The sequence below is a fragment of the Phacochoerus africanus genome, chromosome 2, assembly GCF_016906955.1.
Source record: "Phacochoerus africanus isolate WHEZ1 chromosome 2, ROS_Pafr_v1, whole genome shotgun sequence".
Taxonomy (NCBI): Eukaryota; Metazoa; Chordata; class Mammalia; order Artiodactyla; family Suidae; genus Phacochoerus; species Phacochoerus africanus.
In genome coordinates this window covers 221,981,212-222,006,899 of record NC_062545.1, presented here as the reverse complement: position 1 = coordinate 222,006,899, position 25,688 = coordinate 221,981,212, and positions in this window count along the sequence as shown.

Below are 25,688 nucleotides of genomic sequence, written 5' to 3'. Positions count from 1 at the left end.
CTTTGAAACACACTTTAAATAAGGGGTTCTAGGACTCTGTGGCCAAGAGCCTGCATTTGCTTGACATTCCATTTTTCCCCAATGACCACTAGTAACAGAGTTTCAGTGTGTCTGGACCATGTAGAACTTTCACTCTTAATTAAACAGTGACACCAAAAGCTTTAAATGGTTCCCCAAACACTATTATAAGGTACAGGGTAAATGTTAGAGCTGGGCCCCATCTTAAGGGAATAACTAAAATTTGGAAGTCATGTTTTCCGCACTGCTTCATCCACTGCCTTCCTTTGGCCTCCCTGAGGACTTTCCAGGCACTGGGCCACATCTAACCTTAACTCCTTACTGAAAGAATCTCTTTGGAACATCAAACACCAGAAGAGTACATTTTTCCAATCAGAAAAAGAAAATGGTTTAAGCTTTCAATGCTGTCTGTCCTATTCCTGGCTTTCTTCCAGATCCAGTTGTCTTCTTTACCCAGATAAATATGAAGAAACCATGAAGGAAAGTGTCCCCTCCCCCACAGCACCCTGAAAAACTTACATGTTTTCAGTCGTCCATGGAGTCTGCATTTAGTGAGCGCTTATCCCTGGCAAATGGCAATACTCAAGATTTCTTTTTCATCTAGGCAGAATCCCTATCCTTATAGTTGTGCATGAATGTGGTCTAATAGAGAGATGGAGGTGAATCTCTTGATAGACTGACAAATAGATGTGCTCTGAAAGAGAAGAGTAAAGGATTGACCTAGAGTACAGAACCCTTACTGCTTACCTCTCTCATTTCTGAGCCTTAACTTTGCCTCTTCTTCTCAAACAAAGAAAATTAGAAACAGTTCCTGAAAAGTTGCCATTTGGATCGGCTACTTTCACTTACTGCACAAATTCTTTGCAGGATACTTAGAATGTGCTATGCAGGGGAGATGCTCAAAATGAAGGAATTGTGTACTCTTTCCTCCAAGAGCCCACTAGCCAGTGGGAGAGCTGGATGAGTGAAGGAAGGGACTATGACTGGCAGAAAGGCTCAACAAAATCCCTGAGGAGGGCCACATGCAAGGTGGGAACTTGGTAGCATGCTTGGAAATGATGAGGTTGATCGATTTGGCTGAAGATTAATATGCAATGGAAGAATAATGGGAGGAGAGATAGAGGGACTAAGTAAGACTAGGAATAATGTTGACAAGAGAGCTTTGATCCAGATGATGGGAAACTGAATGCCAGGCTAAAGTTTAACATTGCATCCTAAGCAATAGAGGGCCTCAGTAGACTTTGGGGAAATAGTGACCAATGTTATCAAATATCTCTCTTTCCTATTTGCTGCTAAGGAGGTCTTCAATTTAAAAACTGAAGTCCAGAAACTAGAGTTCCCATTTTAGCTTAGCTGGATAAGAACATAATGTAGTCTCTGTCAGGATGGGGGTTCAATCTCTGGCCTTGCTTAGTGGATTAAGTATCTGACATAGCCATAAGCTATAGTGTAGGTCACAGATGTGGCTCTGATCTGGTATTTCTCTGGCTGTGGTGTAGGCCGACAGGGGCAACTCTCATTCAACCCCTTGTCCGGGATCTTCTATAAGCTGCAGGTGCCACCATTAAAATAAAATAATAATAATAATAACAACTCAGAAATTATTCAGGACAGCTTTAATAGCATCAATAGCATCACCCAAATTTTGTGAGAAAATGGTGATTTTAAAGCTAACAAAATTACCACGGAAGAATAGATATATCTATATGTGTATAACCGAATCAGTTTTATGTACACCTGAAACAACATAATGTTGTAAATTAACTATACTTAAATTCTTAAAATGATTTTTAAAAATGATGACAGGGAAGGCAGAAATTACATTGAAAACCTGTATTTTCTACTTCCAGATGCTGTGTGTTATAGTCAAGGTTGGTCTTAGCACAATCATAGGGTAGCTTCGTCTTAGTGTGTCCCGTACCTAACTCACTTCCATCCCTCCTCCAGCTCCTGCAGTTCCAGGTATTCATCATCCATTCCAAGTGCACCAAGAAGAAGGAAACTAGTTCTCCACCCTCATCTAACCTAATTCTTTAATGGAGGTAAGGGGCAAGGTACTAGATAAAATTAATGTTAGAATAAGTGGAAGACTCTTTTGGGGTGTGATTTATGAGGGACAGGTTTAAATTTTCTTGCCCTTTCCTCTCCCACCAGCGCAAACTCCATCTAATTGTTTATCCCTGAAATTCCTCAGGACCAAAACTCCTCTTGCCATAGTTGGCCTTAAAATCATGAATAGCCACTGTAGAGAAAAAAACCTTGAACAAATATGTATATATTAATGTAAGTAACTAGTAGTGTAGAATAGTGTTTCTGTCAGGTTCTGATCGGGAAATAGATGGCATGCTCATATTAGGATCATCCCACAATAGTTTAACAAAGAGACTATTTACAGAGTTGTGGGGAAGTCACAAGGCTGAGCTCAGCACCCTGGGATAATGAAAGCACAGCCATTTCTAGTCTGAAGCCCAAGAAAGGAGGTTAGGGAGCCGTTACTGGTGACCAGAGTGAGAGTCGTACAAAGAAGGCTGTCGTAAGAGGAGGTCAGACCTTTAGACAAGGGACATCATGGTCCAAGGTGACTCTGCAGGGAGAAAGCCAGGGGAATAAATACCCTGATTTCACTTTTATCCCTCTATGCAGCCTGTCTCCAGGGCTTCTCATTGGCTGAGCTCCACCAGAGCTGGAGGGCAAGGGCATCCATTGATAAAGTTCTTATATGTCAGCTTTCCTGTTGTAGAGTTAGGTAGACCTGAATGCAGAGTACATTTGGGTGGGTAAATGGCTTACTGAGCACTGAGAGGGAGAGAGAAAGAGAAAGTAAAAGCAACAAGCTTTAGATGGGGGTGGGAGATGAAGAAGGAAAGACTGAAATTTACTTTTCAGAGAATTGACCTTGCTCTTGAGTGCACACACACACACACACACACACACCCTTTTCAAAACTCAGTAAACAGTGTAGTGACTTCCTTGTTTCTTCTATAAGACATTTTCAGTCACCCCTCATGCCACAAGATAGGCACTTTCCTTTCTGTGGGGAAAATGAGCTCATTCAAATCCATACCCTAATGAGACTGTACAGTATGAACACAATTCACTGTGAGTTGCATATACAGTCTTACTTTTATTAGCCTTTTGGGAGTGTCGTTGAAGAATGGCAGGTAGAACAAAATATTTCTTCCTGCTTCCTGTAAGACTGCCTTTCAGGACATACAAATCCAGCCTCAGATGCAAACCCTCAAGTTCCTGGAGTTTCTCTAATACTCTTCTTCTCTCCTTTACCCCTTAATCTTTCTCTAAGCAAGGGCCTACTCCTCTAAGTCAAAGTTTTAGAGAGCCTCATTCTTGGTTCTGTCCTGGAAAGGTATTTGGAAATTTCTGTTCTGTACCTCCTCATCTTTCCCCAGAATAAGCTAAGGTTCTTGTGCCTGAAGTCTCTGCAAGAGGAAACTTTCTCTAGTGATTGATGAACATAACCTTGAGACATTATTATCCTAAAATAACTTCTTCCCTCTTGCACACATCTCACTCCTCACTGTACCGTCATCACGTCTTCCCCAAAAGGAGTAAAAGAGGCAAAAAGAATCCCAAACCTTGTTTTGTCACACTAACTTTAGGGAATTCTTTTGTCTGATTCTGATTGTAGTTAGGTAGTTAGACATTGGATTCCTCAGTTGATTCAATTAGTTTCATAAAATTTTCATTCTTCTTGTGTATACCTAAATTACTCTTTTATTCTTAATTTTTTTTATTTTCTATAGCTGCATAGAACTGTGCAAAAATGCAGTGCCTTGAAACAATGCGTAAACGTCTGCAATTTTATAGATTGTCTGGGTGCTTCCTGCTCAGGATGTCTCATGCGGTCTCTAAAGTCTCCAATGGGCTGGCCACCCAAGATGGCACTCTCACAAGGCTGGACATTATTGCTGGCTATTGGGTGAGAGATGAGCTGGAGCTGTTGCCTGGAATACCTGTCCATATCCTCTCTGTGTGGCTTTCATTTCTCACCACATGCCAGGTTGGTTCTGAGCAGTGTCCCAGGGTGAACCTACCTACAGACCCAAGCAGAGGCTGCCAACTTCTTATACCCTGGTGTCAGAAGTTCCAGCACGGCGCTTCCATTTCAAAACTGTCCCCGAGATCGCCCATATTCAAGGGGAAAGGAATTAGACTGTGCCACCTGACTGAGGCAAGGAGCATCATGCATCTACAAAGGGGGAAGGAACTGATGACGGCAACACTTGAAAACTAGTGAAAAAAAGTCATTTCTTCTTCTATGTTTTCCTAATGAAGTCATTATTATTCATTTGTGCTATCATCATTCAACAGTCTGCTCAAGATAGTGGAAAGAGCAGTGAAATCCGAGTGAGAAGGCCAGGCCAAGCATCCCAACCAGGTGCCAATACCAAGCCAAAGCAGCAGCTGAGCTCTCAGGTACCTCTGCATCCACATCTAGCTCTTGGACTCTAGGGAATTTCCAGGGCTTCTAATCCTACTCCACATGAGTGCAGAGTTAAGAAGAACTAATCTGCAGTTGTTTCAATTTAGATTCTCCTACCCACTAATAGATTAGGGGAAACTGAGCCAGCAATATTACCTCAAGAATTCAGGAGTGAATGGAATAGGGCCAAACAAAAATAGCCCCTCTTCAACCACGGGAGCTGAAGGGTAAGTGGGTCTCTCCTCTTTCAATGGCAGTGAGTTCTTCCTCCTCTCCAAAAGGCAGATCAATCTGTACTAATCCCAACTCTTTCACATACTACCTGTATGATCTTGGGTTAGTCACATTCCAATTTTCTTATCTTAAAATGAGGAGATTAGATATTTCAGAGGTGCTAGAAAATCAAGGTTAAAAAGGAGAATGAAAATGCTGTGAACAGTGAAGGCTTAGGTACAGGTAAAATATTTCTAAGATCGTTGCCTAAATCAAGGCAAACTTCTTCTGTAAATGGCCAGATCATGGATATTTTCAGCTCAATAGACCACACAGTTTCTGTCACAGCTATTCAACTCCACTCTTGTAATGAGTATGAAGCCAGCCTTAGACAAAAAAAAAAAAAAAAAAGTAACAAATGAGTGAGGTCCAATTTGGCCCTCAGGCCATAGTTTGCCAACCTCTGGTCTAATTGACAGTTTTACCTGAGAAAAGAATGAGGAGAAAAGTCAGGCTAAGTAAACCCTTAATAATAGGTTTTATTTATGCTTTAAACTATGGATCAGACACTGGACAAGTGAATTACAAAGGTAGAGTTATGGGAAAATACTGTTCAAGACCAGCCATGGATAACAAATTTCCTCCAAGAAAGAGAAGATTAAGAGAAAAATGCCCTGACAAGTGCTGGGGAGTAGAAAGTGAGAACATGGGACGCTGGCATGAGGAGGGCTGGTGTCTCTGAGAAAGGAGGAGTAATATTCCATTGATTTCACACAGGAGTTCACGTGATGGTGGGAGTCTAGGTGATTCTCAGTGTAGCCCAACCCTGTGAATCCCCACAGCCTCAGGGGAGTTATTTAAGTCACAAAGTGTGTAGAGTGAATGATTGGGAGCTTGGTTTTCTTTTTGTTGTTTTAGAAACCAGTGGAGAGATCGGAGCTTCATCCCTGAGTCATTTGTAGCAGACCCTCAGTATCATAGGGTCTCGGAGGGTAGAAGCAAAGAAAATTGTGAAAGGGTAAGTCCTGGAAATACCTAGAAGTCACGGGGAGGCCTCCGGACTGTCACAAACCATGGAAATTGGGTGCAGAAGCCTTTAACCTTATGTCTGGAGGGTGGGGGCCTCAGCTAGAGTCGCCGGCAGAGGCATCAAGTACCTCACAATGTAAGTAACAATGATGACAGCAGTCTTATAAGATATGCCAAATACTTTCTATCAAAATCATAATTAAAGTTTTTTAAAGGTCACTAACCACCCCATGCTGTTGATTATGAAAAAAAAAATAAGAGGAGATTTAAGTTACTGACAGGTTTACATGGCTTTTCATGAAGGTTTGTCCAAATTTTACCTTTCTGGGATAAAACTGTTTTCTTAAGTGATTAATTCTTTTTGTGAAGAGGTCTCTCATAATCATGTTATCTTCAATCAGATGTCCAAACTCCCCTGTGCCAATTTGGTTTTAAAAAATTTGGAAGGTAGCAGTTAACACCAGGCCCTTGAAGAGAGAACATTCATAGTATTAAAAGACTCCGGATAATCCTCCGTAGACTAGTGACACATAAAGGTGTGTGTTCATGTCTCCGAGAGGGGCTAAAAATGTCACAGCCAGCTCTCTGCTCACATATTCTGGCATATACGTGACACATAATAGTTAATTTTGGGCTGTAAGATTGGAGTGCGCAGAGTTTCCGTTGTGGCTCAGTAGGTTAAGAACACAACATTATCTCCATGAGGATGCATGTTCAATCCTTGGCCTCACTCAGTAGGTTAAGCATTGCCACAAGCTGCAGCATAGGTCATGGATGCAGCTCAGATCAGCATTGCTGCGGCTGTGGCATGGACCTGTAGCTATAGCTCTTATTTGACCCCTAGCCTGGGAACTTCCATATGCCACAGGTGCAGCAGTAAAAAGAAAGGAAAAAAAAAAGATTGGAGTGAGCCATTGTTAATGGTGACTGAAGAAAATATTTCAGAATCTTTTATTGTATAAGAAAGGCACTGGGATAGAGAAGACTTTTTAACTAGGAAATGGATAATCTGAATTTATATGTGACTTCTGCTGCTCCTTACCTCTGTATCCAAAGTTCCTGCCAGATTTTGGAGAGCCTCAGTTTCTTCCTCTTCAGCATGGTAACCATACCTATCCTTCATACATTAACTGCTTGTTGTGAGAATTAAGTGAGGAAAGGTAGGACAAAAAAAGCTTTGCAATTTGCTATAGAACTACAAGTTCTTATAAATTGATGTTTGGGATGATATTGCAACTAATTGTTAGGTGTTTTAAATATAGTTTCAGGTTTCACTAAGTAGGATTCAAGCGTGAAGCTACCTAGAATGAGTGTATTTCAGTATAATCGCTAGTATATTTTAAGCATAGTACTGTCTTTGCTTCCAGTTCTTTCTCCCAATATTAGCAAAGTCTGTACACTGATAATGAACAGAGTGAAGGCAAATGCCAAGTTGTGCATTGTGTGATCAACACTGTTCATTGCCTCCACAAGAGTCATCCATCCTTTCTCCATCCCCTGTGAGCACACCCCAAGTTTTACTCATATATCTGTATACAGCTACATGTATTTTGTTCCCATTTCAGGGATAAATATTAAATTTTCAGAGCCAATCACAGTAACCCCATTCTTTTGGTCCATGACTAATTAAGGGGTGGACATGTAGCTCAGTTAGTTTTGTCGAATTCATGATAATGAGCACTTATGGAACATTTACTCTACGCCAGGTACTTTTCCAAGTACTTTATATGTATTAATGCTAATTCCATCAACAACCCTGTGAGGTCAGTTGTATGAGCATCTAACTTTTGTAGCTCAGAAAAATGAGAGCAAGAGAGAGTAAAAATACTTGCCTAAGGAAGTATGTAATTAGAACTAGAATGCAAATCCAGGCCAGGTAGCTCATTTTCCACACTCGTTGCCACTACGTGATACTGAGGTTGAAGCCTCGTGAAGGCTTTTGGAAAAGGTCCCCTCAATAATAACAACAACAAAATGTTAAACAAGGTACGTCCTGTTTCCTTCTGCTTGATATCTGATTAGAAGTAATGTCCAGGAGTTCCCATCAAGGCACAGTGGAGGAGAATCTGACTGGGAACCAGGGGAGGTTCAATCCCTGGCCTCCCTCAGTGGGTGCTGTGAGCTGTGGTGAAGGTCACAGATACAGCTCGGATCTGGGGTTGCCATGGTCCTGGCCTAGGCCAGTGGCTGTAGCTCCAATTAGACCCCAGCCCTAAAAAGACAAAAGGACAAAAAAATAAAAAAAAACAAAAAAGAAGTGATGTCCAGAACAATGGCAGCCAACTTGTGACAATGCTAAGCTAAAACATTAAGAAGAGCAAAGTAAAAAGATGGGAAACTCCTGGGTCTTTGACATGGTATTGAAACACTGACTTTACACATTCTGAAACTTGCCTACTTTAGCACTTCTTATTATACAAATAATATATTTTCAATTTTGTTGAAACAATTTTTAATCGCAGCTAAACACAGCCCAGCTAAATTAACACAGGAATGCTATTAGGTATGGTATGGTATGTCCAGGCAAAATGATTGTCTTCCCACTGAAGTAGCAATTTTCTATCCCTAGAAGTATGTTAAGGATGAAAGAATATGTTGGATAAATTAACCTAAGGTGTCTTCCAATTCTAGGTTGCTTATTTCAGTGAAATTGTGGTTTTCCATATCAAGTAGTATCATTAAGATGTAAAGCGTTAAAAATACAATTGAACAACCTTCTGGATAAAATGTAAATATTTAGAAGATAAAAGAATAAAGGATAAATTAGCAGAAATATAGGCAGATCCTCTGGGTTAGTCAAAGAACTAAAAACAAAAATAACTTGGAGATTTAGTATAAGGCAAACATAATTTGAGGACCTGCTTCCTTGGTTCTGCCCTTAAAAATCAAGTGAACAAAATTCCTAGCTGTACATCAGCTCCCTACACACTTCTCTTTTCCCTTTGCTATTGGCTTCTAGAAGAACACAAGGCCTCTTTCTTAATTTCTCTCAAAATCCTTGTTACTTGGCTTCTACTCCCCAGCTGAACTGGGACTCCTCAAGCAATGGTCACTAATAATTTCTTACCTTGCAAATCCTAAGTGTGTTTTTAGCCCTTGACTCATCCAATTGCTTTGTGGCATTTGGCCTCCACTTTCACTTCTTGCTCCACCTTCCATCATTTCTCTCTGAATAACTTCACTGTCTCCCACTCACACATGCCCAATTCTCTTTCACCACACCAGAGCTCTCTCCTGACCTGCAGATTTCCTATTTACAACTGTCTCCTGGACAGCTTCTGTATTCCCCCAGAAAACAGAAGTCATCTTGGTTCCTCTCTCTCAGGCTGCCTCCCCATTTCTTACATTTCTTGTCAATTTCAACACCAAAATGTGTTCTGCATTTGTCCCTGATCTATGTCCATTACCCAACTCCAGATCTTCTTCTCCCATCCATGTTTCCAAATGGCCTACCCTCAAATTCCATACTGACCACCAGCATAATATTTCTGAAGCACAAGTCTGATGATGTGTTTTTCACTTTGAATGCTTCCTCACTGGTTTGGATGGTTATGGCCTTCAGAATAACACCCATTTCTTAAGGTGTTATTGGCCTCATCCTACCTGCCAACCTCAGCTTCAGGTCTTCCCTCTGTGTACCCTATGGTCTCCTTATGTGCAGTTGCCTGCTTTTCCATCTCTGTGCTATGCGTTCATGCTATTTCTTTGAGTGAATTGTTCCTATCTACTATCCTTGGCTTGGAAAAGTCATTGTATCTCAAGGTATAGCTCAGATTGTGCTTGTTGCCTTTATCTTACCCACCACCAGGCAGATTTTTAGTTTCCTATCTGTTTCTAAAACATACCACCACCCAAGCATGTGTGAGAAAACAGGATTTACCTGGGTAAAGCAGTGTATCATCACCCCAAGCTCCGTAGAAATGCCCAAGGCTCTAGAACCTAATGCAGCTGAGTTGATGTGTCTTTTTCTGGACAACTTTACATTTGAGACCAGAGAGAACTGGCACTGAATCTCTTTGCCATTAATTCAGGGGGAAATAATTTTTCTGCAAAGGAACAAAATCATTCCAGCCTCATACTATTGTAGAGGGCAGAATCAAGGAAGCAACTGTTAAAATATTTTTATAAGAAACATTTGTGACCCAATAATTATGTGGGTCACAATTTTATGTGTATAAGATGAGGACTAAAATTTAAAATGCCACTCATATGTTTGTCTTAAAAAATTCAGGAGAAGAAGCAAGCCTAGAATAATACAAGACTCGAAAATTTAAGTCACTGAAAACCAATGGTTATCCAGAATTATTGTATTTTTATCAAAAGTAAACACAAATATCAAGTTCACTTGATAGAGAAGATAAGTTAAAATTATTAATTAATAACACTGACCTGGATATAAAACCACAGGAGACAAAACGAAACAGAAGGCAAAGGTATTCACACTAACATTGTGTATTTTGTGAAGCTCTAGCCAATGCAGTAAGGTAAGAAAAATAAATGAAGTACAACTGAGAAAATTATTATGGCAATCTTGAGATTTTATTGCTTGTATGAAAACTCAAAAGAATTATTTGAAACTAATAAAATTTAGTAAGCTTATTATATGTGAAATAAATGCGCATGTTAAATATACAAACTCCAGGACCTTTTCTTATGTATCAGCAATTACTGATTACAAAATATAATAGGGGAGTTCCCATCGTAGCTCAGGGGAAGTCTGGCTAGCATCCACTATCCCTGGCCTCCCTCAGTGGGTTAAGGATTCAGCGTTGCCATGAGCTCTACTTTAGGTCGCAGATGTGGCTCTGATCCCCCATTGCTGTGGATGTAGCATAGGCTGGCAGCTACAGCTCCGATTTGACCCCTAGCCTGGGAACCTCCCTATGCTGCAAATGTAGCCCTAAAATAAAAGACTATATATATATATTATATATGTAATAGGGAAATAAACTGTGGTAATTATAATGCTTGGAGAGACAAATTGAAGAAAAGATAGTTTCTTACTAGAGGGTATTTTTCCCAAAAGCAGAGGTAACACTAGGCATGCAAAAGTAACAGTCACCAAAAAATTATTAAGGATAGTAACTAAAAAGTACATATAATAACTAAGTAAAAAATATGCCCAAAAAGAAACTTTTTCCAGAAGACTAAACTTTTACCGAAGAATATAAAGACTGTAATAAATACAGAAACGTAGCAACAGGAATATTTAACATTAGAGAACTATCAATACCTCCTCAAATAATCCTTAAACTTAATGAAATCTGATTATTCTCAGTATATTTTTTCTTGAAAATGATGATCTAAGGCTCACATAAAATCAAAACAATAAACAAAAAAATTGTGGGAGGTCAGAATGAAGGGTGGCTTTTCATTAAGATATCAAAATGTGTTACAAATCTATAAAAAATCAAAATAATGTGGCACCAGTGTTATCTCCTAACTCTGATTTTTTTTTTCCTTCTCCTTCTCTGCCTATGATAATCCTGGCCTGCTCAAAAGTATACTTTTCTATGAAAGTTTATTGAACCACCCAATCTGGAAGTTACTTCCCACAATATGTCTGCCCTTCTGTTTGGTTATTGATCCCATATTCTTGGCTATATAGCAAAATTTAGACATGCCTTTTCTCCTGCAGAGTTTAAGTTCCTATGTTTTTATCATCTTTATCCTAATAAGCTTATAAGATACAAATAACTCTTTTCAAATCATCAATGGCAAAGCACAGTGTGAGATTTAATAACATAATTATGCCAAAGCTTCAAAGTTAGATCTGAGGATCACCAGTACCAGTAGCACCTAGGAGTATAAAAATGCAGGATTACAGGCCCCGTTTCAACTGTATGGAATCAGAAGCTGCATTTTAAGTTAATTCTAAAGTGATTTATGTGCACATTAAATTTTGAGAAGCATGGTCTTAAAGAATTTCATGGAATAAAAATATTTCATCACTCTCCTGAAGCAATCAAACATAGTGGGATATCTTTCTGTTCTACAAGTGAATGGAATTATTCGAATCTTACATTTCCTTGATAGGCAAAAATTTAGTGACACCAAAAAGAGCATGAAAGAAATGTGGGTTCAGGGAACAGGATAAAACAGGATAAAGCTAATGATGATAAAGATAGACCAATGGGCCTTGTGCAGATAGTAGCTCATAATTTGATACCTGGTTACTTCTCCTTTAGGGCTTTCTCATTCTCTTTCTAACTCTGAGCTCCCTACTAAGGTATTGCTTTTTTTTTTCTTTTTTATTACTCAATGAATTTATTACATTTATATTTCTTCATTATCACCTGCCTCATCTACATTTTAACCTAGGCTCTCTTGAACTCACCTCCTACTACTTATCTTCTTGACAAAAAATCGGTTCTCTCTCTGAGGTCCTCCTCTTCCTATCAGCCTAAGACACAGCCTCCAGATCCTCTACTAGAAGGTAACCAGATAGCTATGCTGTGCAGCCACCAGGTGTGGCTTTCTGGTTCACTTGGTCTATCTCCAGAGAACAGAATGGGACCAAGAGTACAGTAGGCTTTGAACAAGTTGGTGGACAACAAGTGAATCTAAGCAAAATAAATTGGATAACTTTTGTTATTCCAGGTCTTTCCACCTGGAATAATGTCTAGATTGATTTACAGTCAGCCACCACATCTCCTTAGAACAGTGCTTATTTTTCCTTGTAAATTTATTTTCATCTGTTCACATTGCATCACTACCATCTTCACCCCCTCCTGACTGGACTATCATGTGAAATCTGACACATTCTCTCTACCTCCTTTCTCTGGTTCCCAAATTTATCTCCAAGTAACTTTTTTTACAGTCACTCTCACCCAAAGTATGAAATCCAAACCCTTTACCCTGGCATTGGATTTTTTTAGGAGTCTGAACCCAAGTCTTATTTCATGACTTCCCAAAAGAAATCTTCCTTTTTAGCCAAGATGATTTACCCATGCTTCTTTACTACCATTCCCTGCCAGGATCTATTTTCCCAAAATAAAGTGTCTTTCTCTAGTATATATGCTTATTGAAATCTACGCATCCCTCAAGACATGGCTCATCCCACTGTCTCAATGAAACATGGTACCTGACCACTCTAATCTGACAGGATTTATCATTGATTCATTCTGAGCATATTAGTGACTTCTCCTCTGAACTCTTATGACAGGTATTATCTATAACGAGCATCACTTATTATGTATGTTCCTTTGAACATATATTCTTCTGCATGTATGTTGTACATATGGGTAAATAAAGAGATCAAGCTAGGATGACCTGAAATTTAAGTCTGCCTTTACCACAGGGTAACATTAGGGAATGCCCCCTCTCTGGGTTCCAGTACTCCTTCCTGTAAGAGTACCTATTTTACAGGATTGGGATGTTAAAATAAATCACATATTTTAAAAACCCCTTGGCAACTGTGTTTGTAACATAAAAATTACACAACAATATTTGTGTCTCTTACCCAGAACCCTTTCCTTAGAGTTGGTGCTAACTTGTATTCTTATGTATTTCAGTGCATCAAAAGATTTAGTTATTCATTGGTAAATTGATAAAGATTAGTCTTGGATAGCAATACAGACTGCCCACTGGGGGATTTCAGGAGCAAAATTTTCTACTCCTTTTGAACCAGAGAGTAGATACCCTTCCATAAAAGAAAGTGTTGGAGGAATATGTGAATGAGAAAGAGAATGTGATTAGAATCCTACCTTAAATAATTTACTCTGTCTTTGATAATGTTTTTTTGTTGTTGTTGTTGTTTTTGGTCTTTTCGCCATTTCTTGGGCCGCTCCCACCACATATGGAGGTTCCCAGGCTAGGGATTGAATCAGAGCTGTAGCCACCGGCCTACGCCAGAGCCACAGCAACGCAGGATCCAAGCTGCTTCTGCAACCTACACCACAGCTCATGGCAACACCAGATCCTTAACCCACTGAGCGAGACCAGGGATCGAACCCGAAACCTCCTGGTTCCTAGTCGGATTCGTTAACCACTGAGCCACGATAGGAACTCCTTTGATAATGTATCTTGTAAGGGAGTTTGGTTTTGTCATTACAATTTTACTGAGAAATGGAGTATGTTGTAAAGAACCTTCCCTGTGTAGCTTTGGACAAGTACTTAACCTCTCTAAGCCTCTTTCTTTATTCAACCTGAAATTAGACCAAATAACCCTGTTTGTCCCTTGGATACTATGAGGATAGAATGGCTTTGCTGTGGAATACTGAGATTGAATCAACTCCTTTATCTTTCATCTGTGTAGCAACCTAAGAAACATCTCACATTTAAGCAGCAAAATATTACAGGACTTATTTCAGACTATAGTAGAACAATTCTACCAGTTGTAAGATATTAGGTTGTAATTTAATTATTACCTACTAAACCCTCAAATTTCTATAGTCATTCTGAAAAATTATAATGCCTTATATTTTACTAGGAGGTGATAACGATGCTTAGTCTGACTTGAAAAGGCAAATTATTATATACAAGTTGAACAACTTACCCAAAATTAACTATTAGCTTAGAGGCCAAAATAAAGACAGCCCATGGATTTCTTAATTTCTGTTTCTTAATTTTACTAAACATTACATATGAGCTTTGAATCTGAAGTAGAATTGTTTTAATATGACAATTGTCAAGTATGGCAGGGTTCAAGTATGTTACTATCACTTGTTACTCAGTAATTCAAAAAATATTTGCTATCGAGGCTCATACATGCCCTGACACGGCAGGTGATATTGTGCTTAAAACGCATGCACACACACATATTTCCATCACATCACACTCTAGGTGACATGAGATGTGAGGGCTTGTCTACACTTGCCTTTGCATAGATCTGTTGGTATGTGGTGGAGTAGAGTAATACATGGATATTTATTTCCCATCAGCCTTATTTCTTTGTTCTCTTTAAGAGTCTCTAGAAGGCCAGCTTAAGGCTACTCTGTGGCTGTGGCTACCCATTAGGCATCCTGTGGGATGAGAGCTGCACACAGTCTCACATTACAGTCTGAGTCCCCAGGCTTCAGTGGAGAACAACTAAGCAATCAGCTTAGGGATGAGTGGGCCTTCAGCAAGTCTGCAGCCCCCAAGTTCAGGAGTGGGGCATCCCATTTACCCTGAAACCTCTGTCACTGTCTTCTCAGCAGAGGCTGGGTCTTTCTTACCCATCTTCTCTGTCTCTCTGAAGAAAAAGGGTTTGGGCATGACTTCCCATAGGATCTCAGGAGACAGTCTCTCCTTACACTGGACTGTCTGAGCCAGCATCCCCTGCATCAGACCCACAGGTGATCCCCTTATTTTTGCATAAGGTGACAGCATCTTTGTGACACAGGAACACTAGGGGGCCCCTGTGCTACAAAGCCACTGGAGCCATGTAAGATGCCCAGAGAGTCTGGGAATCTGCCCTGAGATTACTATTCCCTCACATGGAGGCTCTCAGCTAGCTGCTTGGAGCTGGCCACACAGTGCTCTAGGTGTGGATTGTTATCAATGGAACAGCATGCTGGCTGGGACTCCAGGGGATGAGGCCTGACATCAGCTGGGTTTTCAATGGCAACAAAGGCCCCAAACTGCCATCAGCAGTACCTCCAAGTTATCCCTTCTCTCTGCAGGGGTGCGAGGTTTCCACCTCAAAGGCAAGGCTGGTGCCATCCAAGGGGATCTTGCAGCAAGGAATCTGAGGCTACTCTTTATCTGCAGGACATAGGGCTCTGGACATTGTGGCTTTCCTTTAAACTTAGTCAGGAATCAAGGACCACACCATATGAACCCTGTTAGGTTCGGTTTGTTTTTACTCACTTTGCTTGGACAAGACTCCCAGTAGGTTTGAATGAAACCTGAGGTCAGGAACCAGACAAATCTATTAGAATTGGATCACACGCCCTCAGCCTCAGTGACAGAAGCTGGTTATAGAGGCTAGAAGCACTACCACATTGAAGAGACTCTTGCCTGCCAGGGTTTTACATGTCTTAGAACCAATCAGAATAATTTTTGAATGTGTGGAAATATCATCTCTGTTCTTAGCAATTCCTGGATTGGAATGCAGGAAGGTGGGGTTGGGAGGAGCTGGTCTCCTTGGATCCCTCACTGCAGCTAAGGGTCAGATCACCAGTGTGCCTAGGGAAACAGTGACTTAGCAAATTTCTCTCTCCTCCCACATGCTGGGCACAGGGGCAAATGAGGAAGGCAGGATGGGGCAAACTTTGGCACCATCACAGATGTTGGCCCACAACTGGTCAGCCTTAACTCTCTCCCTCATTACCCCTTTCCTTCTGCCTAAGGTAGCAGGCTGGATCCCTAGGACCCAAAGATGTGCGTGACCCTTCCTTGGGCTGGACACTGTCATCTGGCCAGTTAAACTCACAGTCTCGGAAATCCAGCTGGGCATGGTTGTACTTTGCCCACGTCTGTTATGGCATATGGTGCATTTTCTTGAAGTGACTGACAGAGCTATTTAATGTTACAGTTTGTTTGTCTGATGCCCCCACCCAAATACCACACATGCTGTCATGTGCTAATGCGGAAAGGCCTTGGCCAACAGTCTCCATTCAGATACAATCCATGAGTTTCATAAGAGGAACACTTGCAAATTGGATTCAAATACCACTGCACCCAGGATGGCAGAGCTGGATGGAAACTTTGGGAGGCTCACAGACCCCTCAGTAGACTCCATCATTTTATTCAGGAAGAAATGGAGACAGAATGAGAAATTGACCCCTAAGGGCTAAGGACAGCCAGTTAGATCAAGGACTAGGGCTGGAACCCTCAGCCCCGCCTTCCAAGCCAAGGCTCTTCCAGCCCAGGCTATTGCCACATGTTCAGTTAGTTTTACTTCATCTTCAAAATTTGGCCCCTCAGAACCTTTCCTGGAATTGGACTTCTGAGCCTAAAAAGGCTTAACGCACACTTTTGGGAAGAGAGAGCCACGAGGCCTCTAAGTGGTTTTGATCAAGTTCGCCAGTATTTACACCGTAGGATAATCTGCATAAACCTCATAAATAATGTAAATTCCTACAAAGTGAGTTAACTGTGAGCTCCGTGGTCTTTTGAAAAATCCATGTTACGCAATCACCCTGGCAAAGTTAACAACGCAACAGAAGACCGAAGGTAACCACTGATTGCAGGCTCTGCTATTGACCATTTTAAGTGTGACTATTTTTAAAATACTGTATGCCTCATTAAGCTGTGCTCTGAAAATGAGAAATTTGCTTTAACGGCATTGTTTTGAATTGCTGAGAGAAGAATCTATCAACCACAAGGTGCCCTGCTGCTGAACTCAGCCAAAAAGCTGTTAATAACTCCAGCAGATGTTTCAGCTTTTTAGGCCAATAGACTCCCTCTCTCCCCTGCGCCCCATCCCCCTTCCAGAATCCGATGCCAATATGACTGAACTCCTGTTTCTGTGGTTGCCGCCACGGCGCTGCTGCTACTGGGGCCAGTGGTACCCCTGCTGCTGAGGAATGATGCTTTCAGCAACCAGTGGCAGCAGAACCTCAGCCCTTTAAGGTCAGAACATTACTGTCTTACCATCAGAAGTCTAAATCTTCAGGGAGGGAATGAAGTTAAGGGCACAGAATCGGTATTTGGGGTTTGTTGTCTGCCTTCATGGCCAGCCGTCTTGTTTTGCTGGTGGTGGTTTCTCCCAACACTAAAAGCCCATAAATCAGAGTGTTGGGCTGTTGAGGTGGAGGGTTGTTAATACATGAGTGTCCCTATTGGTCTTGTACAGAGGATGTTGGCTTAGTGGCTTTACAAAGGGGGCCTCTGGGTGATGCTCAGTTTTGTTGGATTGTTTGGCTGATCTGTGAGGCTCTGAATGCCCTGCTCCTATGTGTCTGCAATATTAGAAGTGTGTACTATAAGCAGAGGTGCATCCCTGAGAGACAAGTAGACTGTGAGGGCATACAGGGCCACCGCAGTCCCAGATGGGGACTTGTCAAGGTCACTGGATTAGGATAAACCTGATATCTTCACCTGAAGTTAAATATATGTTCCAAGATTTTCCAAATGAGGAGAACTGAGAGGAAACACAAGACAGAAGAGTTCATACCCGCTTCCCCAACACCTTCCCACCCCTGCCTCTTACTCACTTATTTGAGAGAGAGTGCTTTAAGGCACCCCAGTGGCAGTAGGGTGACCAAGAAAACACAGGTGCACCACATTTGTGGAATAGCAAGTTGGCTCAGAACACATCAGAACTGCACATCGATACATTTTATCACACAGAGGATTGCCATTTCAAAGGAGGAAAGAATTGAGAGGCAGAATTAAGTTCATAAATATTTTGTTTCCTTATTTTGATGCAACACAAAGGGAGACTATCCAAGACTCTGTGGGCCTCTGTTGTCAGCTTCAACATTTGCCAACCATAGTAATTCAACCTCCAAATCTCTGCTCTATGCCATACTGGCTATAAAAAGTAAAGTACTTTTTCCTTGGTGCCACTGCTACCATACTGTTTACATCCTCTCTGCACTGTTTATTTCACTTTCTCAGGAAAAGCTCAGGAATATGATTGTGATGCAAGTCTTAAAAAAAAAATGGGCTGCATAAAGTAATAGATTCCATTGTGACTTGGTCCACATCCTCTTAGGTGCACATGCAGAGCACTCATTAATGCTTATGGAATTTGCACATATGAATTGAAGGGAAAATACAGTTGTCTCCACCTGTATATTCCTAATTTTTTTTTTTTATCAAGCACAACACTCTACCCAAGCACAACACTGTACCACTGGGGGTTCAATGGCATCTATATATTTTAGTTCTGAAACATAAGTATCTCAGATTAAAAATCATCCCATTCATTCTGAAATGTGGTGTTCCCACCGGCAAATGGGATGGGCATTCCTTCTTAGATAAATATGATTCCAATAAATCAATGCCAGATGATGACTTTTTAGTAAAATAAAAACAAATATTGTAATAACAAAATAGGCTAAAAGAAAAACAAAAACTCCCTACTGAATCAGTAGAGAATATATTCTCATTATTTTAAAAAATTCCGTATTAATCTACCCATATGCATCTCTGGAGGAAACACAAGATGAGGAAAATAGAATTGAAAATAATCATTGTTGAGTTGAGAATCCAGACCTGCCAGGAGTGAATATTGGTAATAGGCATTAATAAACTATATAGAGATGTCTGAGACCTATTTAAATCCAGACCACATACTTCATTAGGTCTTGAACTTTACCTGAAATCTTCCATTCCAAGAGACTATTTCCAAGCTATTTTGTTCTTGATTATTTCCAGTCCAAGTAAAATGGACAATAAAAAAAAGATGCTTCTATACTATTTCCATGATGGATGTTCATGACCAAAATAACTTCACCATCTGATGTATTTCACAGTTTTAAGTTAAAACAGACCTAGTATAATATGCTTGTACATCTGGCTCAGGTGCTTCATTTGCCATATGTTTGTGAAATAATCCAAGGAGATGTTACAATTGCACGTTCCCCTTGGGACCTGAATAAAATGTGCCCACAAAGAGTTATCTAATTATTCATTCCTGCCAACAACATCTTTGCCTAATAATAAGGGGGTGCTTAAAATGAGACAATGGTGCTTTCAATCTTGAGAGATGTCAGTGCCACTTATTGTTTCAAAAACAGAAAGTCTTTTGCATTTTTTAAATAAGAAAAAGATCTTTGGCCCACAAAGCAAATAAAATACTCTGCAGGTGGTATATTTGGTATTCTTCTGGGAGCAAGTTCTGGAGTGCTAATCAAGGTCAGTGCTCCCTGAGAGCCCTTGTAGCCACAATGGAAATCAGTGACCCCAAGGTTGACAGTTTCTAAGAAGTACCTGTAGTATTGCTTAGGTAATACTACATGTTTAGGGAGAAACTTATAATTGGCAAATTGCTTTCATATAGGTTGCCCCATTTAACTCTTATAACAACCTTGTAAAGCAGATAAAAAGCCATACTTTATTTAGTCTGACCAGTTGTAGCACTGATTTTTTTCAAAGCATTCATTAGCCGGAAAGGTGAGCATCTTTTTAAAAAGTAAAACAATTTTGGTCTCAACCAATCAGCACTGGTTGCCATAATGCACAATTCTACCTCTGAGCATTGATAGTCTGCGTTCTTTCCCCTTTTCCTGCTACTTATATCCTTATAGCCTCTTTTTTTTCTTTAAATCTTTCTCTTTTGATTCAAAATGAATAATTTTATTTTCTTTCAAGAGTAAAAAAAGAAAAAAGAGGGGAAATTAGTTTAATGATTAAAATACAGGCTGGCCCTGAAAATACAAATTTTAAGGCAGGTCAGGACAAAGATTCAATAAATAAATCATGCTCTAGGCCTAGGTCAATCCCCCATTAAATCAATTGACAGAAAGTGGCAAAGATGAAGATATCAGCCAATAAACTCCTAATAGTGTGTTAATTGTAAATCGACTAAAGTGACAAATGATACGAGGGTTGTATTTCCATAGGATTAGACTAAAGGACCCTCTGGGGAGTTCCTATTGTGGCTCAGCAGATATGAACCTGACAAATATCCATGAGGACACAGGTTCTATCCCTGGTCTTGCTCAGCGGGTTAAGGATCCGGTGTTGCTCTGAGCTGTGGTGTAGGTTACAGGCACAGCTCGGACCTGGCACTGCTGTGGCTGCGGTGTAGGCTGGCAGCTGTAGCTCTGATTTGACCCCTAGCCTGGGAACTTCCATATGCTGCTGGTGTGGCCCTAAAAAGTAAAAAATAAAGACCCTACGTAGCCAGATTAGGTAGAGGTTCTTTTTCTTGGAATATATATATCTCAGAGTCAAACAGGATATGAAGGATGAGAGAGGAAGGAGACTGGCCTTTGGTTACCCAGTTTGTAAATGGATGTCAATACCTAGATGTCTGCCTTCAACATGGTGATTCAAAACAATAGTTTATTTAGTTATTTACTGAGGTATAGTTAACTTACAATGTTATATTAGTTCTGGGCATATAATACACTGACTTGATATTCTTTTAGATTATATTCCATTTAACGTTAGTATTAATTACAGGCTATATTCCCTGTGCTGTACATTATAACCTTTCATCTTATTAATTTTATACCTGGTAGTCTGTACTGCTTAATGCCCCATGCCTATGTTATCCTTCCCCAAACCCCTCTCCCCACTGGTAACTTGTTTGTTCCTGTAACCATGAGTCTGTTTCTGTTTTGTTATAATCAGGGTATGGAAGCAACCTAAGTGTCCATTAACAGATGAATGAATAAAGAAGATGTGGTAAGCATATACAGTGGAACATTACTCAGCCATAAAAAAGAGTAAGAATTTTCCATTTGCCACAGTGTGGACAGACCTAGAGGGTATTATGCTTAGTGAAATAAGCCTTACAGAGAAAGATACATACTGGTTTTTTTTCACATATATGTGGAATCTTTAAAAAATTTAGAAAGTATAAATGTAACAAAATCTTAACAATTTTTGATTGCTCAATATATAATATCTTCTGTGTGTGTTCTCCATGAGAAGAAGAGATAGTTATTATAAGGCAGTAATTGACTACTGGTCTCTTATTAGGGTGAGAGAAATTTAATGGAAAGTTCATAGATAAGAAGTGTGACAAATCACACTGGAAAACAAATCTCCATAAAAATCTTCCTTCTTCATACACACTGAGACCAGGGGGAGAAGGCTGTAATCATTTAAAGGGGCCCATATATCCTTGGCCTCAGCATCTGATGGCTCTCAGATGAATGTCTGAAAAGTCCATGAGAAAGGAGTGGACTGGTATCAGAAATACTGAAACCATCTCCTTGAAGGAATATGTCAGCAGAGCCTATGCACAGACCTCATCTAGTCCATTTCCCAACACCTGTTTTATCTAATTCCCTGAAGTAGTTAGATCCTGCTGGTCAAAGATATCCACTACCATGACCTAGAATTCTTAAAAATGTATACATGCCCTAGTGGTAGTTTGGCAAACACATTCTTACTATAACATAAATTGTGGTCAAGATACATCCCAGTCCATCTCAAGCTGTATGTGACCAAGTGGGTATTACAAATTATAATTTTGGCAGGGCATACTTTGAGATTCCCTAGACAAATTTTTTCCCACCCATTGCAATGATATACTTCTCAAAAATATATACATTTTCTTCATCCACTAAATGTTAACTGGGCACCTGTTAGTATAGCACATGCTATACATACAAAAGGGGTAAGGTTAAGATCCTACTCTCAAGGCACTGAATCAAGTGAAGAATCAGACTCACAAACAAGCAAATACAATGAGATTGACTAAACTGTGTGATCTCCAGAGTTGAGTGGCAGATTCAGATAACACATTTAAATCGGTCCTGGAAAACTTGCCAGTGAACAAAGAAATATAGATCGGTATTTTCCAGCCAGGCAAAAGATTTTCAAGTGAATCCTATGAGTCATGAGATGCCGATGATCAACAGTAAGCAAAGGAGTAACATAATCAAATTTTCTTATCTGAACTCTAGGGCTATTGCAAAAATGGAATTGGGAAAGGGAAATTCTGGAGACTAAGCAAATGTCAAGGGTTGTATGGCAGTAGTTGAAGGGGTTGATGGACCTACTCAAATAGACTGGTGGTCCCATTAGAGATGAGGGATATGCAAGAAGAATAAATAAAATAAATTGTTTGGAATGTGAGAAAGCAGTCAACGACTCCCAGACTGTGGGCTTGGGAAACTGGGGAAAGGGTGTAGAATTCACTAACATACACAATACAGGAGAGCAAGCGGGTTTTGTTTAAGAACCAGGGATGAGCATGAAAGCCGAGAGGATCATGTTCACTTCTGGACATACTGAGTTTTCAATGCCAGTGGAATGTCCAGGTGGAATCATCTAGAAAACAGTTGGAGATTTGGGACCTTGGCTCAGAATGGAAATATAGATGTAAAACTATAATACAGACCAGATCTCACCAAAAGTGATTATGGTAGAAAAGAAAACAGATTTAAAGAGGGGGCAGAGAAATAGAAGCCAATAAATAAAATAGAAAAAAAATAAATAAAGGCACCAGAAAAGGAGCAACAAGTGCAGAGGAGGAAAGCGGGAAAGAGAAATGTCAGGGAAGGTAGAGCCAGAAATCCAAGTATATGACAATAGTCAGCAGGACAAGCCATGTAAGATGAGGACTAACCGTGCTTATTTCACTGGCTGAGTGCAGCAGGACAGTTTCAAGTGCTGTGATATAGGGAGAGCCCAGTTAGAGTGGACCAATGATGTGGAGTGATGTGGAGGCAGAGAGAGTAAATCTAGGTTGCACTCTGTAAAAGAATAGCTGTCAAAGAAATAAAAATGAGGATGGTTAAAAGCATGACCACTAAGTGGGTTTAGTTTTTTATTTGTTTGTTAAATGAAAGGGATGACCATATTTTCATGCTAAAGGAAATAATCAATGGAGCATTGAAGGTAAGAAAAGGACATTATTGATAAAGCAAATTTCCTAAGGAGGCAGGGTAGAATAATATCCATCGCATCAGCAGATGGAGTTGGCTTTGATAAGAAAACTATCTTTTGCTAGAGATGAGGACAAAGAAAGAATGGGTGCAGATGCAAGTGGGCTTATAGGCAAATGGATGAGAAGATTTTTTTTAAAAACCACTCTTGGTAGCTAGCTTAGACACAAGGTCATCCCAAAGAGAGAAGATTGAAAGCTTTGAAGAGTGGTAAAGTTTTGGAATCGCAGCTCAGGGAAATGGGAGAAGCACATGTAATAGGACTGCTGAGTAACATTGAGGGAACAACTGAGATTAGTTTTACTCCAGATTTATGGCCTCCATTCTATATGGTTGTGATTTTTCTTTTTCCTCCAGCAGAGAAGTGTTCAAGAAATGTTTACAGCTCAGGAGGCCCCGCAGGGGATTGCCTGAAGGACATGAAGTCCATCCATCTCTCCAGATAGTTTGGATTATATTTCAAGATCAAGGTAAACCATCCAAATTAAATAGCTGACCCTTATTGTTCTGGCCCCCCTTTTACTGAATTGTATTTTGGCCTCGGGCCTCGGGCCTCGGGCCTCAGCTTCCAAGGAGGGACCAAAGGACAAACAGCGTTAGGCCTGTCACATTGTTATCACCATGAGGGATGTTGAGAAAGAGCCATTTCCTTAAAACCTAAATGCCAAGAAACAATTGGTTTTTCTCATGGTCACAACCATGTGTTTAGTTGGTATAAAACTGAGGATGGTCAAGAGCCAGGTTTTGAAATCAGAATGCTTGAGTTCAAATCTAATATCCATCACCTGTTAGCTGGTGGACCTTGAGTCTCTGTCTCTGTGCCTCAGTTTCCTTATCTGAAAAATAACGAAATGTTCATACCTACTTCATAAGGCTGCAGTAAAAACTAAATGAGACAACCAATGTAAAAGTGTTTAGCACCGTAGCTGTCAAATCATAAAAGTCTTCAACACATGTTGGCCAGCTTTGTTATGGTTGTTATTGTTATCTTCCAAGTGTTCTTTTTTTGGCTTTGGTTTTGTGTTTTGTTTTCATTCTCAATGTGGCATGCATTTGCATGTATTAATTTACCTCTGGTCTCCACTTAATATTTTTTTTCCCTTTTTCCTTTACTCATACTTCCTTTATTTCTTGTCTGATATCCCTCGTCCCCATATTGGAATAAGGCAGGATACAGGAAAGTAAATTAAAGGAGTTCTTATACCAGTCAATAATACTAAAGACTATTCTAGTCTATCTATTTTTGTCCCAGTTTTAGGAAAAGTTTCAAAGATGAGAAAAAGGACTTAGAACTTTCTTATCCTACATTTACATCTAGAAATGCAAGTTTCCTTGAAGTCCATTTCATCTGATATTTATATTTTTTGCTCACATACTTCTCATTGCAAATAAACAATGTATTTTATTATTCTCAGAGAGGGGCAGATTGCTGTAGCTTGAGAAGCAGTTACAGTTTGGGGGAGAAAGAGGGCTGGACTTTTGGGTCAAAGGGCTAGGCTTTAGATATAGTTTTGCCACTTATGAGCTACTTTTGCTATTGGAACTCTGGATTCTTTCATCTGTTAAGTGGAGTTTACAGTATCGATCTCACAATGTGGTTGTGAGAACCTAAAAAGGCGCTTAGCAAAACTTATTTGGATTTGGGTCTAGTGCAAGAAATGACATTCAAATAGCCATTCAAACTTGTACCTGAAAATCTGGACCAAAGAATTCAATAATTCTTCTTAAATTTATTTAAAAGCAACCTGAATGTATTTTTCTTACCAAACTTAAGCACTTGAAATACGTATATGAGCCTTTTCATCAAAAGTCAAAACAAAAACTTTAATTATCTTTTAAGAATATTTGGGAAATCATGAAGTTCTCTTGTGGCTCAGTGGGTCAAGAATCTGGCATTGTCACTGCTATGGCTTAGTTACTGCTGTAGCACAGGTTCAATCCCTGCAATGCTGCAAGTACAGCCAAAAGAAAGTACAGCCAAAAAAAAAAAGAAAAATAAAAAAGAATATTCAAGAAATCATTTCAGTATCAGATATCAACTTAGTCTGTAATGTCATCAAGGAAACATGGAAAATATCCTGGATCGAATTCTTTGCTTTCAGCTATAAATAAATAGTCTGTGAAACCCCTTATGTATAAATAAGTCTGCGATATCACCTGGCTGAGAGTAGCTTTGTTTTTTATTTTTCTTAGTTGTTGACGTTGCTGTTTTTGTTGTTGCATGGACCAATAAGTACTCATAGATGAAAGCAGCTTTTGTTTTGTTTTCACTCAGGGGATGTGAGTGTGGGAATGGTATATCCCACATGTTGAAAGGATATCAAAAGGAGAATAAAAGGGTTGAGGCCACTTCTTTAAGGATATCTGAGGACTTACTTCCTGTCCCCCTTCCCTCTTTCAGGCTCAAAGTTGAAAACCAGGTGATGTGTGTTGGTGGGCTACTCCCTCCATCACAGAACAGCCCTGAGAAAGCAGTGTCAGAAGCACAAAAAGAGCCTAAGTACAATGGTTAGTCTTCAAAGGCGCTCATTTATTATATTGCTCAG